Source organism: Lonchura striata, chromosome 1 (assembly GCF_050655825.1).
Source record: "Lonchura striata isolate lonStrDom1 chromosome 1, ASM5065582v1, whole genome shotgun sequence".
In the NCBI taxonomy this organism is placed as follows: Eukaryota; Metazoa; Chordata; class Aves; order Passeriformes; family Estrildidae; genus Lonchura; species Lonchura striata.
Genome location: NC_140703.1, coordinates 84,951,423 through 84,966,734, shown reverse-complemented (window position 1 = coordinate 84,966,734; position 15,312 = coordinate 84,951,423). Strand labels below are relative to the sequence as shown.

General features: G+C 38.2%; 1 long non-coding RNA gene across 1 annotated transcript in view; it reads left to right on the top strand.

Moving 5' to 3' along the window:
- Nucleotides 1–15,020, top strand: part of LOC146768748 (uncharacterized) — a 36,713-nt gene extending 21,693 nt beyond the window's left edge. Inside the window, exons 2-3 of the long non-coding RNA XR_014956116.1 lie at nt 7,238–7,299; nt 10,848–15,020. This is a non-coding gene — a long non-coding RNA (uncharacterized LOC146768748). The remainder of the gene's footprint in view (nt 1–7,237; nt 7,300–10,847) is intronic.
- Nucleotides 15,021–15,312: the final 292 nt, after the last annotated feature.

Below are 15,312 nucleotides of genomic sequence, written 5' to 3'. Positions count from 1 at the left end.
AGATGTCAGGGGCTGCAGACAAAGTCACCTGTAAATTGGTTGATGATTTTTCACCTTTTTTCAAAGTAAATCCCTGCTGTGATCCTCCTTTTTTTTTCCCCCTAATTTTACCTTTGTAAGGCAAGCTGATTTTATCCAATCAGGACATTTTAGTTTACTCTCATATTTTAAATTTAAAGGAATTTTATACTTTTAAATTCCTATTCTAGTGTGTAATTTTTTTTTTATGATTTTGTAATTGAAAAGGCTGAGAAATCAGTACTGTAGAAATTGGAAATATTTTTATAGAAGTATACAGTAAACGATAAGTCTGTCTGACACTGTCATATATCTTTTAAGGGTTTGGCCTAACTTTTGACAGCTTCAGCACTAATGTTGGCAAGAACACAACTGCATGTTCTGATAGGAGAACATCAATGTTAATCTTTAGTTTGGATGGGAATAATTGTACATGCTATGCAAATTCTCTTTCTCATTTCTTCATGAGTTTTTTGTAAAATCTTTTGTTATTGGTGTGTGAGTTTATTGTTTTATCCGTTATTGCTGCACTATTTCTGATTTTTTTTTCCCTGTAGATATATTACTAAGCAAAATTAAGAGTTATCTGTCACTGAGAATTTAGGCATAAGAATTTAGGCTCTTTGCATTTGGGGAGATTGTATTTCTGGAGATAAAGAAGTGAAATACAGTAAGACCCCATATTTACAGTAATCATTTTTGATGCAGGAAAATAAGCCACCATCTTGCAAGCATGTGTGTGACTCATTTAATTGCAAGCAGTGTTTACTTTCATTTACTTTAAACACATGCTTAAAATTAAGTATGGTCGTAAGTGTTGAAGAATCAGCACCTCCACAGATAAAAGGGAAAGTGAGACATGAAAGTTATTTGCATTCAGCTAAAGCATTCAATATGGAGTCTCATGAAAATTGGACTAAAAAATTAATTCAGTTTGATTTGAGTATACACTCTCTTCTGTGGTTTGAAGTGTTCAAAGGAGCTTGGTAAACAGTTAAGTAGCAAGTACCAAACTAGGTTAAAGTGTCTAGCAAGGTACCACAGGGATCTCTATTAGATTTTATTTATTTAAGTGTCTTTAAGAACTAGAAGAGGGATTCACTTAGTGAGGCATATAAAATGAATATTAATGACCACAGTTTAATTAAATTCACAGTTAATGCTAAATTGGAAAGAAGGTACAAACAATAGAGGAAAAATAAAGAGAAGGAGAATCTTATGGACAAGAAAAAATAAACTGAGGATCAACCTGAGAAAACTGATACAAGCAGAGAAAATATTGTAATGCCAAAGGCAGGTATTCCATAGAAGGAAGAAAAAAAATGCTGCAGAGAGACTTAAGAATGACAGTGAGTAGCACAAGGCTCCACATTAGTTCTCCTTCTCCTTCTCCTTCTCCTTCTCCTTCTCCTTCTCCTTCTCCTTCTCCTTCTCCTTCTCCTTCTCCTTCTCCTTCTCCTTCTCCTTCTCCTTCTCCTTCTCCTTCTCCTTCTCCATCTTCTCCTCTTTCTCCTTCTTACTCTTCATTAATCTGTATTGAGAAAGTATTGGGCTGTTTTGGGCACCACTCTATGAAATTTTGTTCCTATTTTGAAGTTTTTTACTGAAAATACATTAATTGGTTCATTTAATGAATTAGTAAAAGATAAAAAAGCACTGTCTCAGGATGCTGGAAGAAACAAAAATTAGATATGCAAGTTACCTTGAGACCACCTGAAGACAGAATGGATTTTATTTTTGACAGTAGAAAATATATTATCTATAGGTAAAAGGATGAAAGTAGAAGAAAATTTCATATGGGTTCCCTTTTAGGGTGGAAATATATGTGTTTAGGTGGGGTGAGGGACTATGGAGAATGATTCTACCTGACTGAGACTCACCTTACCAAAAAAGCCTAAATTTTATTGCCATCAGTAATTTCCTTGACAGAGGGCAAATCCTTGTAACAAGCCAAACATTTTTTGACTCTGACTCCCATGGTTCTATATCACAAATCACTTCTACACATAAAATGCCAGTCAGGAGTTCAAGTGTCAGGTTTGTGTGATTCTGTAGTGTGCTAGGAGACAAGATATTCTAAATTTCATTAATTTTTCTTTGTTAGTCGACCATATTTTCTATAGCACACATAGCTTTATCGCTGGCTGGGAATACACAGAAGTGATCCTTGCAAATTTTGAAAGCTCTTTGAAAGTTTGTTTTCCTTATTATATAGCTTTAGGGCCTAAGACGCTGAGCATTTCAACATGAAAGTTAAAAGGGGAACTCATTTGTTATTTTCTGCATCTTACTGATGTCCATTCTTTCATAGGCCCCTCTGATTTATCATCCTAAAGCTACAGAATGGCTGTAGTTGATGTTCTGTCAAAGTTGCAAAGAGAATAGCTTACAGCTGTGCATGGATTATATTGAAAAAACCCAGCATCCTATGATTTTACTTGTTCCTTCCTAGATGTGGCTTAGCAGCCTGGGCAAATTATGAGTTTTTTGTCTCAAACATAATGTTTGCAAAGGAGTATATAGAATTGATGGTTTACACAAGACAGTTAAGCCATTATGTATGGAGCTGAAATGCACCTAATGTTATCTACTAGCTCTGTGTTTACTACCTAACACTTGTATTTTCTTTCTCAATTTGCTTCTCAGATAAGGGTGCATAGCACTTGAGATCAGGTCTTGACTAATGCCAAAATGAGACATTAGTCACATAAAGTAAATTGAAAAAGGATTGAAAATGTTAATGGCTCTGCCTCTAGCTGTGAAGTGGTCACAACATTTTCCTTGCTGAAGGCTCCCAGAAACCAAAGCAGTGTCCATGGTAAGAACTAGTTTACCTGGGCTCTAGCTCACAGCAAAATCTGAGGAAGATTCAGAGGGCAGTCTTCCTCTGCCAAGGCCCCTGAAGCTGCCAAGCAAACCTGTACTCTAAAAAAATCTCAAAATCATCTGGACACAAGTCCTTGCCTATAGAAAAAACTCATGATAGATCACAGAGGGACCAGCACGGGAGATTGTTTTTGCAAACTCATTATACATCAAGCTGATAGCTACAGAGCATTTGACCAGGTCATGGGAGGCCCACATTTATTCTTTTCTGTTTGACAGGATTCAAAAGTCCACATCTCAATTTCTTCTAGGAGTGCCCTGTTTACATATTTATGCAATGACAGTTTCAGATGAAACAGATAAATACTCCTTTATATCAAGCAATTGTTGAACAAAACACAAAGGAACGGCTTTTGATGACTGGAGTCTGATTATCTATTTCTTCTCTCTCTCTCTCTCTCTCTCTCTCTTTCAATCTCTTTTTTTCCCCCCATTCCATTTCCCTTCACCTAATTCCATCTCATCTACAAGTTAGCTCTAGTACACTGAGTGTTTGTATTCACACTGTAAGACAACCAATTCTGCATGCATTAGATTAAGTGCTTTTTTTTTTTTTCTGGGAGCTGAATAAACTTGCAAATCTTGGTGATTGTGTTTCAAGGTGTCTTTTGAATGTATGTGTTCCTACAGGAAAGCACATAGCATCCCTCTGAGAAACGTGGCAAAGATGTGTTGTGAGTAGGCTGATACTGAATGCACATATTCACCTAGATAAAACAGTGAAAAACATAACAAAAATCTTATGTTTACATTATGAGAGCACTAAATTCAAGTATTGTCTCAAAAACATCAAGATTAAAAGTATAATAGCCAGTTGCAGTCACACACATTAGTGAGTCATTAAAATTGAAATGAAGAGTAAACAACCTGAATTAGTCAAAAGCATGACTATACCTACTGCTTTAGGTTTTGGGGTTTTTAACTTCTATTTCTTCTGATATTTGTGATAAGTGACAAAATAAATTCCTTCCTGTTTTTTTCTCATTATACTTTCCTTTCTGGTTCTAGGACATCCCTCATGGTACAGTTGGGAGCTTACAGATATTTGTTCTTTCTATTATGAACATTAGTCTTGACTTTGGCAGGAGAGATTCTCCTATAGTAAAATACAATTAAGTAATCAAAGGCAAGAACAGACTGTCCTTAATAGGTTGATAAGATCAGCGTCTCATTTTTACTACACAGACCAAGGCCTTATCTAATGCAAAAAATTTGGACTACCTTTGGACTGCCTTAATGAAATCAAGATAAAGTGTCTCTATCCCAGGGTAACAGTCCACTATAGCACTTGTAACAGTTTAACTTTTTCAGAAGGAAACCAAACACCTACAGCCATGTCTGGTACTGATGTGAATGCAGACCAGGCCTGTAGAAAATGTTCTATGTTCATGCCAGGAAAAAAATTCAGTGGGCATGGAAAAATATGCAAGAAAGATAAATTCAACAAAAATTTACTTCCTAATAATTAAAAAGGATTGCTGAAGCATGCTTTTTAATTTTTAATTTTTTTTAATTTAAAAGAGTAGCATTCTAAATAACTCATTATTCACAGAAAAAGGTTGGTTGGGGTTTCCCATAGTTGTGATTCTGTTTTCAGCTCCTGAAATGCTTCTTATGAAAAATAAAAATGAGACATCTGCCATCTTTTGTTTTCTCTAACTTTATAAAGAAGGAATCTTTATATATTTCTGGATTCTACTGCTGTTGCACTGAAAGCTTTTTTAAAGTTTGTTATTCCTCACAAGTTTTCAAGTGCCATTTTCACTCAACCCTCTGCAATGAGCTTGTGTCACACATGGCAAACAAAGCAAACAAGTTGTGTGTCACATAAAAGTAATCTCATTTACAGAAAAATGTGGCCAGTTCCAACTGTTTACACGAGTTAGCGAGATTATAACTAATATCAGGCTCATCTTCTCTTTCAATCTAAGGAGTGAAGAACCTTGGTCTGCAGGTGGTTTTGTACTCATCTGTGTCCTGTTGAGACCTTGTATTTAAAGAGTGTGTTGAGACCCTCAGAAAAGAGAAACCTGTAGGTGCAGGACACAGACTGTCAGCACAGACACTATGAAATGTCAGTGCTGGCAGGAACAGGACCCAGGAGGAACTCTGCACACAGACACTGTATCCAAGGATGTGGTGCAGGTGTAACTGAAGTGGCTTTCACTTCCTACTGCCTCGACAGTACCATACCTGTGTTCACATGTGATTCATCAGCTGAGGGCATAAAATCATTGTAGAAAGAATGGCATCTATGCTGATCTCCTTACCTTCACAAAGTTGATAATGGAATAACCTGGTTAAATGTAATTTATGTAGCAAAATCATCACATTGGGTTTTGGTGTTCTTGTATTTGGATTTCAGATTAAGAGAAGGGACCTTCTGCAAGCAGTGGGCTGTCAACAGCTTTGCTTGAGGGAGAGTACTCTCATATTTCCTTTTGGAGAAATGTGTTCTGTAATGAACTGAATTTTGCCACATTTCTTTTGTGCGATTTGCTCTTTCAGGGGCCAAAAATGTAAAATTAACAGTATTTAAGCAAAGTGAGAAGCCACAGAAGGTTGCCTATGTTGGCTAGGATGCATTATGGACATAGTTGATAAGGAGGATGCCCTTCACTTTCCCATAATCTTTTGTTCTCTGTGATTGCATAGACAAACAGAATTATCAGTAGCTACTCAATTCCTAGTTGCTTCAGAGTCCTCTCTCAGAAGAGTAAAGTTGATGTCACAAGTTTCATCACAGCTTCCTTATCAGTGTGTTTCTGCTGGCTAAGAGGGATGGTCCATGTTTCTCACCTTCTCATCTTTCCTTCTACTTATTCAAAGCACAGAAACTCACACCTGGAAATCCCTGGGGGAATGATAGCAGACAGAAAGAGTGCATGGCTCTCTCACAGAGCTACTGAATTTTGAAGGAAATATGTCTCTAAAATGACCATTTAATGCAAACTTCAGGAGAAACCCCAAGTGCACAAACATAGCTGGGTATAAAACTAGAGTCAGCCTTTTAGATTTTAATTGAAGCTTCATATTGAAAAAAGTTGGTGAAAAAAAGGAGTGTGAAGGAACATTTCACGGCTCAAATTAAACCATTGTTTTTCAAAGGAAATGTAACTTGAAATAGTCATGTATTTCTTACTAAGTGGAAGCAAGTGTTATGCAAACAAAGAGTCATGTGTGAAAGTAATTCTTATCTTGCTGCCTGGTGTAGCTGGGGAATAAAATAAAATAAAATGAATCCAGGTCAGGTCCAAATAGAAAAATGGAACTTAAACCTCTGGAGCACATGGAGCAGGGAGTGAAGATGTTGTAAATCAGGGGAAGTCAATTGACTGCATTAGGAAACACGCTCTCTTTGTGCACACCTGTAGGTCAGGGCTAGCGAAAGAACTATTAAAACCAACATCCCTATTTAATTTTTAAGGATTGTTTACAGATCAAAGTGCACTCATTATAAATATGGATGTCATGTTTAAATAGTCTCTGCTTTACTGCCATAGAAAGTACTCTTAAAATATTTCCTTTTTACTGGGAAATAAAACATTCTTTTCACCACCAGACCTTCCCTACTCTAAATATTGCTCCGACTTGCAAGTAGTAGGTATATAAAATAACTCATTTAAAAGGTTTTCACTGTAACTCATATTGCTTCAACTGGACATCAGAAAAAGTCAAAGCTATATCATCCATAGGACTCAGAAAAAAATCAGGTTGTTTAGGAGAGCTATTGAGACTGGTACAACAAAGGGGTAACACTGTATGCTGTAGATTGTCCCACAGATTTAATGAGAGTTTACATGACAAGAGCTATGAAATGCTATAAGAAAACAAATACCAGTAGATCACAAGTACATTTTCCCTGTGCTTGAGGTCAGTGTCCCCTTTTCATTGAAAGAGGGAAGATGCCTGCTCTCTTGTCCTGCTGTTAACTTTTCTACTGTTTTCTCAACCATCCTTTCCCCTAAATGCCTGCCCTCTCCCTCCACTGCAGGCTGCATAGCTTTTTTTCATCTAAATGCAAAGATCACATGCAAAGGAGCTCTTGAGCCGTGAATCAACAGAGACTGGGGAACGTGTATCACAAAAGTATTGTGATTAATTTTGTCTTTTTTTAGGTTTCTTTAGAAGATATTAGATCTAATGGACCTTTGATCTAACATACTATGACATTCTTACTTTTATGTGGTTTTCCTCACCTGTAAAGCCTACTTGTATCACCAGTTTAACATCTAAAGTTCTAAAAAACTGAATTCTGAGATACAAAAACCAGTAGCTGAAAAGCAAGAGCAAAATTATTTCTACCCTGTTTTTTTTGGTTTTTTTTTTTCAGATGGTCTCTCTTCTCCAGAAAATGTACTTCAGAAAAAATGGTCCTTGTGATGTGTTTTGAAGGTGGGTGCATTCAGGTGAGGATGATCCAAGGCAGGAAAACAGAATTCTCCCTATCTTTTGATGAAATCACTCTGCCTTCTGCCAGTTGGTATAGTGTGGGGTTGCAGCTCAAGTGCCACAGCTTGAAAGATGTAATCGGAAGTTCTTATTGCTTTCCCGAGTCCAGGTAACCAAACATTGAACTTTCAATCGGCCATCAGAACTTTAACTGCATTTATTGTCTAGCACAAGTCTACATCAGGAAAACTGTGACTGAAGTCACAGTCACATAAAGGCAACCTGACACAAAAGGAGGAGACTGACCTACATGTTGTTTCTACCAGCATGAAATATAATATTTTTCTGTCATCTCTACTTGAAGCTTAGTCTTGTACTTTGTTCGTTGTGTTTATATTAGTTTCTCTATAGAGCAATGAGAATAATAGTACATTCCTTGTAACTTGTAAAAATCATGGCAAGTTGGGTTTTTTTCTTTTTATTTAACCAAGAGTTTAGTCAAACTTAGAAAACAAATATTTAAGTAAGACTACATCTATAAATCACAGTAACAAACATCTCAGGTTGCTACCATTTTTGATATAAGGGAGCAAATGGAAATGCTTTCATGTCATAGTTATAAGGCAAGGGAAATCAGCATCCTTTAGTTTTATAAAATAGTTTGGGAAAAAAGACACTAGGAAAGAAGTGGTCCTTATTCTTACCTCAGGTTTAACCCCCAGAGGGACATAGTTCATATCAGTTTCAGTTTGAGTTGCTAGAGGTGGACCAAATATCTCAGAGTCTGCCCCTCACACCTACTTGGAATTTCTTTCATTCTCTGGATGGACAACTTTCATATTCTACAAGATATTTTTATTCCCAGAGAGGTGTTATGAGGCCAAACAGATATAGACATATTGCTACAGGGCTGCTCCAGTTGACCCAGATCTGCACCTTCTCCCTCCTTCCATAGGATATAGAAACAGGCCCATGGCTGACTGGCCAGTGTTCCCCCAGGTGGGAAAATGTCCTTGCAGGCTGAGTCCTGGCCCTGAGCCATTTGTTGAATAGTTTGGCATAAAACTATTCCAAATCTCTTTCCTTAATTCTTCTTACCTCAAGGTTCTGAATGATTAGATTCCAACCTCCTTTCCAAAACCACCTTTTTAACAATACTGGCACGGTTTCTGCTAGTGACATCCCCTTCCTAAAAAATAAACTTCTTCCTGTGAATTATCCTGAAGTATTTTGTAATACTAATCTGGCATAGCTCCACCAAACAGCATCACCCTTTGAAGCCTTTACTAAGAACTGCTTGTCTCATTATTTTCCTCTTTTTCTTTTCATGCCAGTGGTTGGGCCTTTTGTGTGTTATCCTTCATTTCAGCTGAGATGATGTTTTAAAAAGGATTTGCTAGAAATAGTCTTTCTGAACTCTCTCCCTCTTCTAGGAAGCAGTAAAAATAATTTTTATAATAATTTATATGAAGTATATTATATTTTAATTATACTCACAGTAAATTAAAATAACCATCATAAAATTAACATTGTAATGAAATTTAATTAAAATACTTTAAAGATAGTTTCTGCTTTTAGTTATGTGAATGGAGAGCCATGTAACATAACTTAACTCACAGTACTAGACCTGAGCTCAATAGTATCCACTGAAAATCAGAGGAGGGGAAGTAGAGAGTCCTTAACATGAGAAGCTGGCCAAGAGAAAGACAGCTATCAGCTTGATCTGTACATTATGTTTTATTTCTTTAACATTGTCCAGTGAAATATATTCTTATCTGAAGCAAAGTTCTGAATACTGACAAATTGAGAACTTGAGAATTTCCTGCTGGTGGATGAAAACTGGAGACACGAGAAAACTGTGTAGTGCATGGTGAAATGCAAATCTTCATGGACAGATGGACAAAATTTTCCATTTCTGATTCTATACATCTGATAACATTTTGACTAAGTCTCTGCGAGTGTATTAACTTTCTAACTGTCCTTGTGACTCTTTAGTTGCTTCCTTTCCTGTGTCAGTTAGGAACATCCAACTTGGACATTAGGTACGATGTTTAACTGTGCTAATAACCAATCATCAGGACTCATCCACTACCTCCATGCAGTCCTTAAGTCAAACCTGGTTATTTTCATAAGAGATATATTTTAAATTAACCACCCACATCACTGGATTTGATATAGTAAAAGAGTGTGGCTTATGTTGTGGTCAGGTGAGAGTCTCATGCCACTCTTTGAATTTAGGTATCCATGAATCAGACCTAGTGCTTTGGTTTATTTCCAGAGGAACTAAGTTATACAATCAGAGACAGTCCTTGAAAAAACAAAGCTGGCTGTCTTGCACTTGTGGAAATAAGTTCATTTAAAATGTGTTTTGACACCTAAGATCAACCTACAGAAAGAAAGCTTCCCTTCATTGGTAAGCTCCACCTCACCTGTTTAAAAACATTAACACAGATGGAGTTTCCCTTTTTAACAATACACTATTTAGTAAATGTTGGCTTCAGCTTCTCACCTTTACAGCTAAATCATTAATTATTACCTTTTATTGCTGTTATTAAACAGTTCCCTCCTTCCCCTTCAAATTCTTTTCCTTTTTAACAGTGAACCTTCTGTGTCAGTGGCTCATAGACTAGAGCAATTGCAATCTGTAAGTAACCAGATCAAAAGTTAAAAAATGAGTTTACTAATAAGGACAATGCAGCAAAACCAAGAAGAGATGGGACATGGACAGGCACATCAATAATTTTTTTTTGTTTGCCCCTGTTTTGAACCAGGATTGTTTCAGGGTGCCTCTGTAGACACATTTATCAGGATTCACAGAAATGTGGGATTTTAAATCCTATAAGTCTCTGCCTTGTTAGGGAAGATGGGAAGGCTGCAGGCATCTGTCCAACAAGTGAGCACCCAAAGCAAGCATGATGGGCTGCCATGGGCATCAGCTCCCATTCCTGTCTCTTATGTGGCCTGGAAACTGCCTAGGGACTCCTGTGCACAGGGAAGGCCCCCCATCTGAGGAGGATCCATTGTGACCCTCCTGCAGACTTCCCTGAACATAGTTCACAGAAAAAAAGGAGCAGCTTTTCCCTTTGTGTAAAAGATGCCCTCCCTCTACATCTGTCCAAGCATTTCTCCAAGAAGGGATGGAAAAGCAAACGGATTCTGGTCCTGCAAGAGATGACAGCTGCATGACCTAACTCCTAGACTCAGCTACAGATGCATCAGGCTTATTAATAATTGTGTTAGTCCAGTGAGAGTAAAGGTACAATGCTGGTGAGTTTGGTGTGAGACCCGAGGCCACTTTTGCCTTTAGCTGCACATTCACTGAGGCCAGACACTGTCCAGCCACTTCCCAGGCTGCCATTTAAACTGGGGATGCTTCCCTTTTTCTGCTGAATCTTCAAAGCATGTGGTGAGGGACCTACTATTGAATTAGTGCAATGTGATCAGCAGAGGTTCGAGACAATCCTTTCTAGCTACCTGTGGCATTAAAGTTGTGGTACCATTTTTCTTCATTGGGTTTATTTAAAACTTTGTTCTTTCCTTCTCTTTCTGAGGTTGAGGGCACCTCAAGAGAAATGAAACAGAGATCTGCTGCCACCTTCTGACCACTTGGAAATCCTTCCATGTCCCCAGCACAGCGAACAGCGCTGTGGAACAGAATGGCTACATTTCACTGAATGGTGAATATAACTTTCTGCAGCTGGATATTGTATTATATTATTAGTTTTCATAAATACGTTAAAGCTTTGAAGTCAATACTATGTCGAAGGAAATATTTAGTGAAGGGTTCCCACTCTTATCTATATACTACAGCAAACAATCACATGCCCAGCTCTAGTGTAGGCACACAAAGTTTCCAGTGAGCTCAGTCAGTGTTAGAGGTGGAAATACTTTTCTGTGGCATGCCCAAAACTGGAAACAGACAGAGAATTCACCTTACTCTGAACAATCACAAGAACTTTAAACCAGTCACTACTTTAATTTTTAAGAACCTCTTAAGTTTATAATTTTGAATTTTTGACATGGCAGGGATGGAAAAGGACATGTGCACACAGCCTATTCTCATTGATGGAATCTTTAAAACACTCAGGGGAGCTATCACTCGGCTGCTCTGTAATCACGTATTTCAAACCTTGAATTACTCTGGTATGTAAATACTGATAATAGCTAAATATAATGCAAAGTGGCCACATAGACATGTGTACACCATATTCATGTCAGGATATTTTCCTGGGTCTTCAGCACCAACTTTAGCATTTGAACTTTAGCACTTGAAACAAAGGCTCTTTTGTCTATAATCACAGTAGCAGGCTGAACAGCAATGTGCCCAGGCACAAGAAAGGCAACATTAAGCATTCGCTTCTTAAAGGCATCAATATTGCTAATGATTTCAACCCCCGACTCAGGCCTCCTGAAACCATTAGACAGGCCTTACAACCATCAGTGCTAAGACAACAATAAAAATGTAAGGAGATTTTTAAAATTTTATTTTATTTATTCATCTGGTTTTTGAATCTTTACCATCCTGTGTTTTAAATTTTCATCAGTCTTCCTGGCAGGCAGTTTTCAGGAGAAACTCAGCTTCTCCTACTGCAAGAGCTGGGGCTTGAAAGGGAGCAAAAGCCACACACATGCACACACACACAAAGAAAACTCAATGAAAATTTTAAATATTAAATGGTTATGAAACCAGCACACTTAGTAGCATCAGCATAACCCTTTGTAACCCACAAAAGTGTGCAGAACATCAGAGCCTGTTTAGGCTGACATTTTCTCATGGGTACTGCCCCATGCTGGGGGTGAGGACAGCCCTGATTCGGGCTGACTGCTTGGGCTCACATGAGGTTTGCCATCCTTGCATGGCCACTGACAGTAAGGCTCCTGTTGTCCTTTTGCAAAGCAGCAAACCCTGGTACCTGGGGGAATACACACTGCAGCACCCCTGCTTAAGCACTGGAAGTCCTTGTGCCCTCGCATCTCCTGGCCTGCCCCTTGCCCAAAGGCAGAGGTATCTGGATTGTATTCTGTGCCTGATCCAGCCATGGGGAAAAACATGCTTCAAGAGCAAGTCCTTCTGCATGCAATCAGCAGCCTAAACCACAGAGAGAAAACTGTATTTCTCTGAAAGGCAACATCAAGAAAACTGAACATCAAAACTGAGCATCTTCAGTGAGTTAGGTAGAGGGACTGGGGACCCTCAGTTTTTGTTGCAGGGCTTCACAGAGACTGATATTGAGATAACACTCCTTAGAAAGCAACCACCCTTAGAGAATCAAAAACAGTGATGATCCCTAACAGCAAAGCTCTGACAATATTAGTCTCTTCTGAAAATCTCAGCAGAAGTTTTTAATCAGGGTCAGCCTTGAAACGAAGAGACAAGTAACGATTTCCTACAGTCTGTAAAATTCTGATGATGGTAAAGTAAACATTGTTTTTACAAGGTTACAGAGTCAATTTCCTATCACTTTTCACTAGGGCTATTGTATGGAAACATTTGGGTAACCACATGTTGTGCTAAAAAAATCCTAAACACTAGCAATATTTCCTTTTTAGGAAAAGAGAGTTGTGAATGATTTAAAGTCTGATTTGGTAAATTGGGCCCTTTTTTGCTCTGAAAAGGAATGGGGGAGAAGGGGGAGAGTGCCAAAACTATATTGTACATTACCAGATTTCCAGGATTCTGCATTTTCTTACTCATTAAACTTCACATTGAATATGCATCACTTCTCTGCACATAGTTCAAGCCCTAGGGATTGCTGGGTTCAAATATATTTTAATTACATTATTTATTATTTAAATTATTTAATTACAAAAAATAACAGACTCTGCACATGTTTGAAAATGCCATGGTGTACAACTAAATCTTGAGTAATTGTTAAATTTCTTGCAGGCCTCCTGCTAGGAAGTACTGTTTTTCTTTAAAAGTGAGAACACTATTATATCCGTCAGTGGAAAGTTTACACATTGTATTTCTTCTTTCATATGCCGTTAAACATGAGGCTCTCTCATTTCCCCCTTTCTTCAGAAGGCAGGAGACCCATCTGGTAATATTCTGCAGATCAGCATTTCTTAAGGAGAGTTTGATTTAAGTGGTGGTTTTGTTGAAGCAACGAAAAAGAAGCTTATGAACCTGGGTTATAGTACTACGTCTTGTGTTGTTATTAAAGTTGCTCCATGCTTCATCCATGCCAAACATAGACCTGTCTTTAAGCTGTGGAAAGTAAGAACTATTTTCTTCTCATCCCACTGTGTTTTAGAGTTGAAGCAAAGAAAAAATTGTCCAGTATTTGCATAGCTCTTGACTTGCCAGCTAATTTTGTTTGTTGGCAATTTATACAGATAAAATAACAGTACCTTAATAAGCTCAAGTATTTGGGAAAAAAAAAAAAGAAAATAAAAGAATAGTTTTCAAAACTGGTAAGTGTCTGGGTGCCTCTTCTGTTTTCTGGCTGGCACTATGAGCACAGGTTTTGAGATGCTGCATGACAATATTGCTATCTTTCTTCCTTGGAAAAAATTTAGTGGTTGAGCCTCTTTTCCTTTCTCTCTCTGAGCCAGGAATCCAGAGCAAAATGTGTGAAAACTGGGAATAAAACTTTCTTGGCTGAGAGAGTGCAGCTAAGGGATTTTGCTGCAGAACAATGTTCCAACAAAGATCAGTAGATCTTTGAAAAGTTTCCTCTGAAAAAATTCCAAATGTTTTGAACAGAAGTCAGGCTCATAATACATCTGTAGTCTTCTTTTCTCAACCCCTAAATGCCCCAAATTACCCCATCTTCTGTCTCCTTTTCAGCAGGACTTTGATTATATAAAAGAGACCAATGTGTGAAATCCACCAGAGCGTTTTCTGCTGCTGTTGCTGGTGGGTTTTATGGATTTTATTCAAAAGTGATAAAGTCTTGTTGTAGGCATTAGGCAGAGAGTATGCTGTACAGGAAATGCCAAGTCAGATCAGTGTTCTATGTAATTCATATTTTTCTTCAAAAAAGGGTAGTGACAGATAATTTGGCCCTGGTCATTTAAGCAAACGCATCATCTGCAAGTATTACCATCTCAGTACTCAGCATCCTAGCCAAATGGCTGGCAATTATATTAAACAGCTCTACTCAAACACACTGAGGCAGCAAAATGCTACGGTATGCAGTGGTGAAAAATGCACTTTAAATTGTAGTCTGATTTCAGCCAATCTAGTTTTAGGAAATTAGCTGAGGTCTAAATAAATAACTGTATTCTAGGCTGCCTTTGTAGATGTTGTGGAAAGAAAAGCAGCTGTAGAACTGTAGAAGCAATCCAATCTAAGTGTCCCACTTGCAATCTATAAATAGCTTAACTTGTAAGGGTCTGGCTTTATTCTCCCTCTGTAAAAGAGGAAGAGTAGGACTATTCTGTTGGCAGCAGTAAAGGATAATTTATACATCTTTTTTTATTATTATTGTACACCATAAACCAGCTTATATGATGGATTTGCTTCCCTCAGAGACTTAGACAAAGGCTTTCTGAAAGTTATTTGTCTCCCCTTGGTCAAGAGAGCAGTGGATGTTGTTTACCTTGCCTTCAGAAAGGCTTTCAATCCTGTCTCCCATACCATTCCCACGGGGAGGCTGATGAAGCCACAGGTGGCTGGATAACCAGTGAAGTGGACTGAGCAATGCCTGAATTGCCAAACCCAAAGGGCAGTGCCAGCCAGAAGCCAGTAACCAGTGGTGTAGGCCAGGGGTCAGGACAGGGGTCAGGACAGGGTTCAGCCCTCTTTAATGTCTTCACTGATGACCTGGCTGATGGGACAGCATGCCCTCAGCAAGGCTGACCATGACACACATCCAGAACGATCCCATGGAGCCATACATGCTTCATGCTGTTCAGGCCAAAACAGTTTCTCTGTTTCTGCAGGTTTCATTTTCACTCTAAAAAGATGTGTCCTCAGTCACCACAGACGAGCTCAAAATTTGTGGGCTCAGAGGTGAACATTAAGAGTTTAGCTGAAAGCCACAAAGCAAGGCTTGAAAAGGTCTCCTTTCT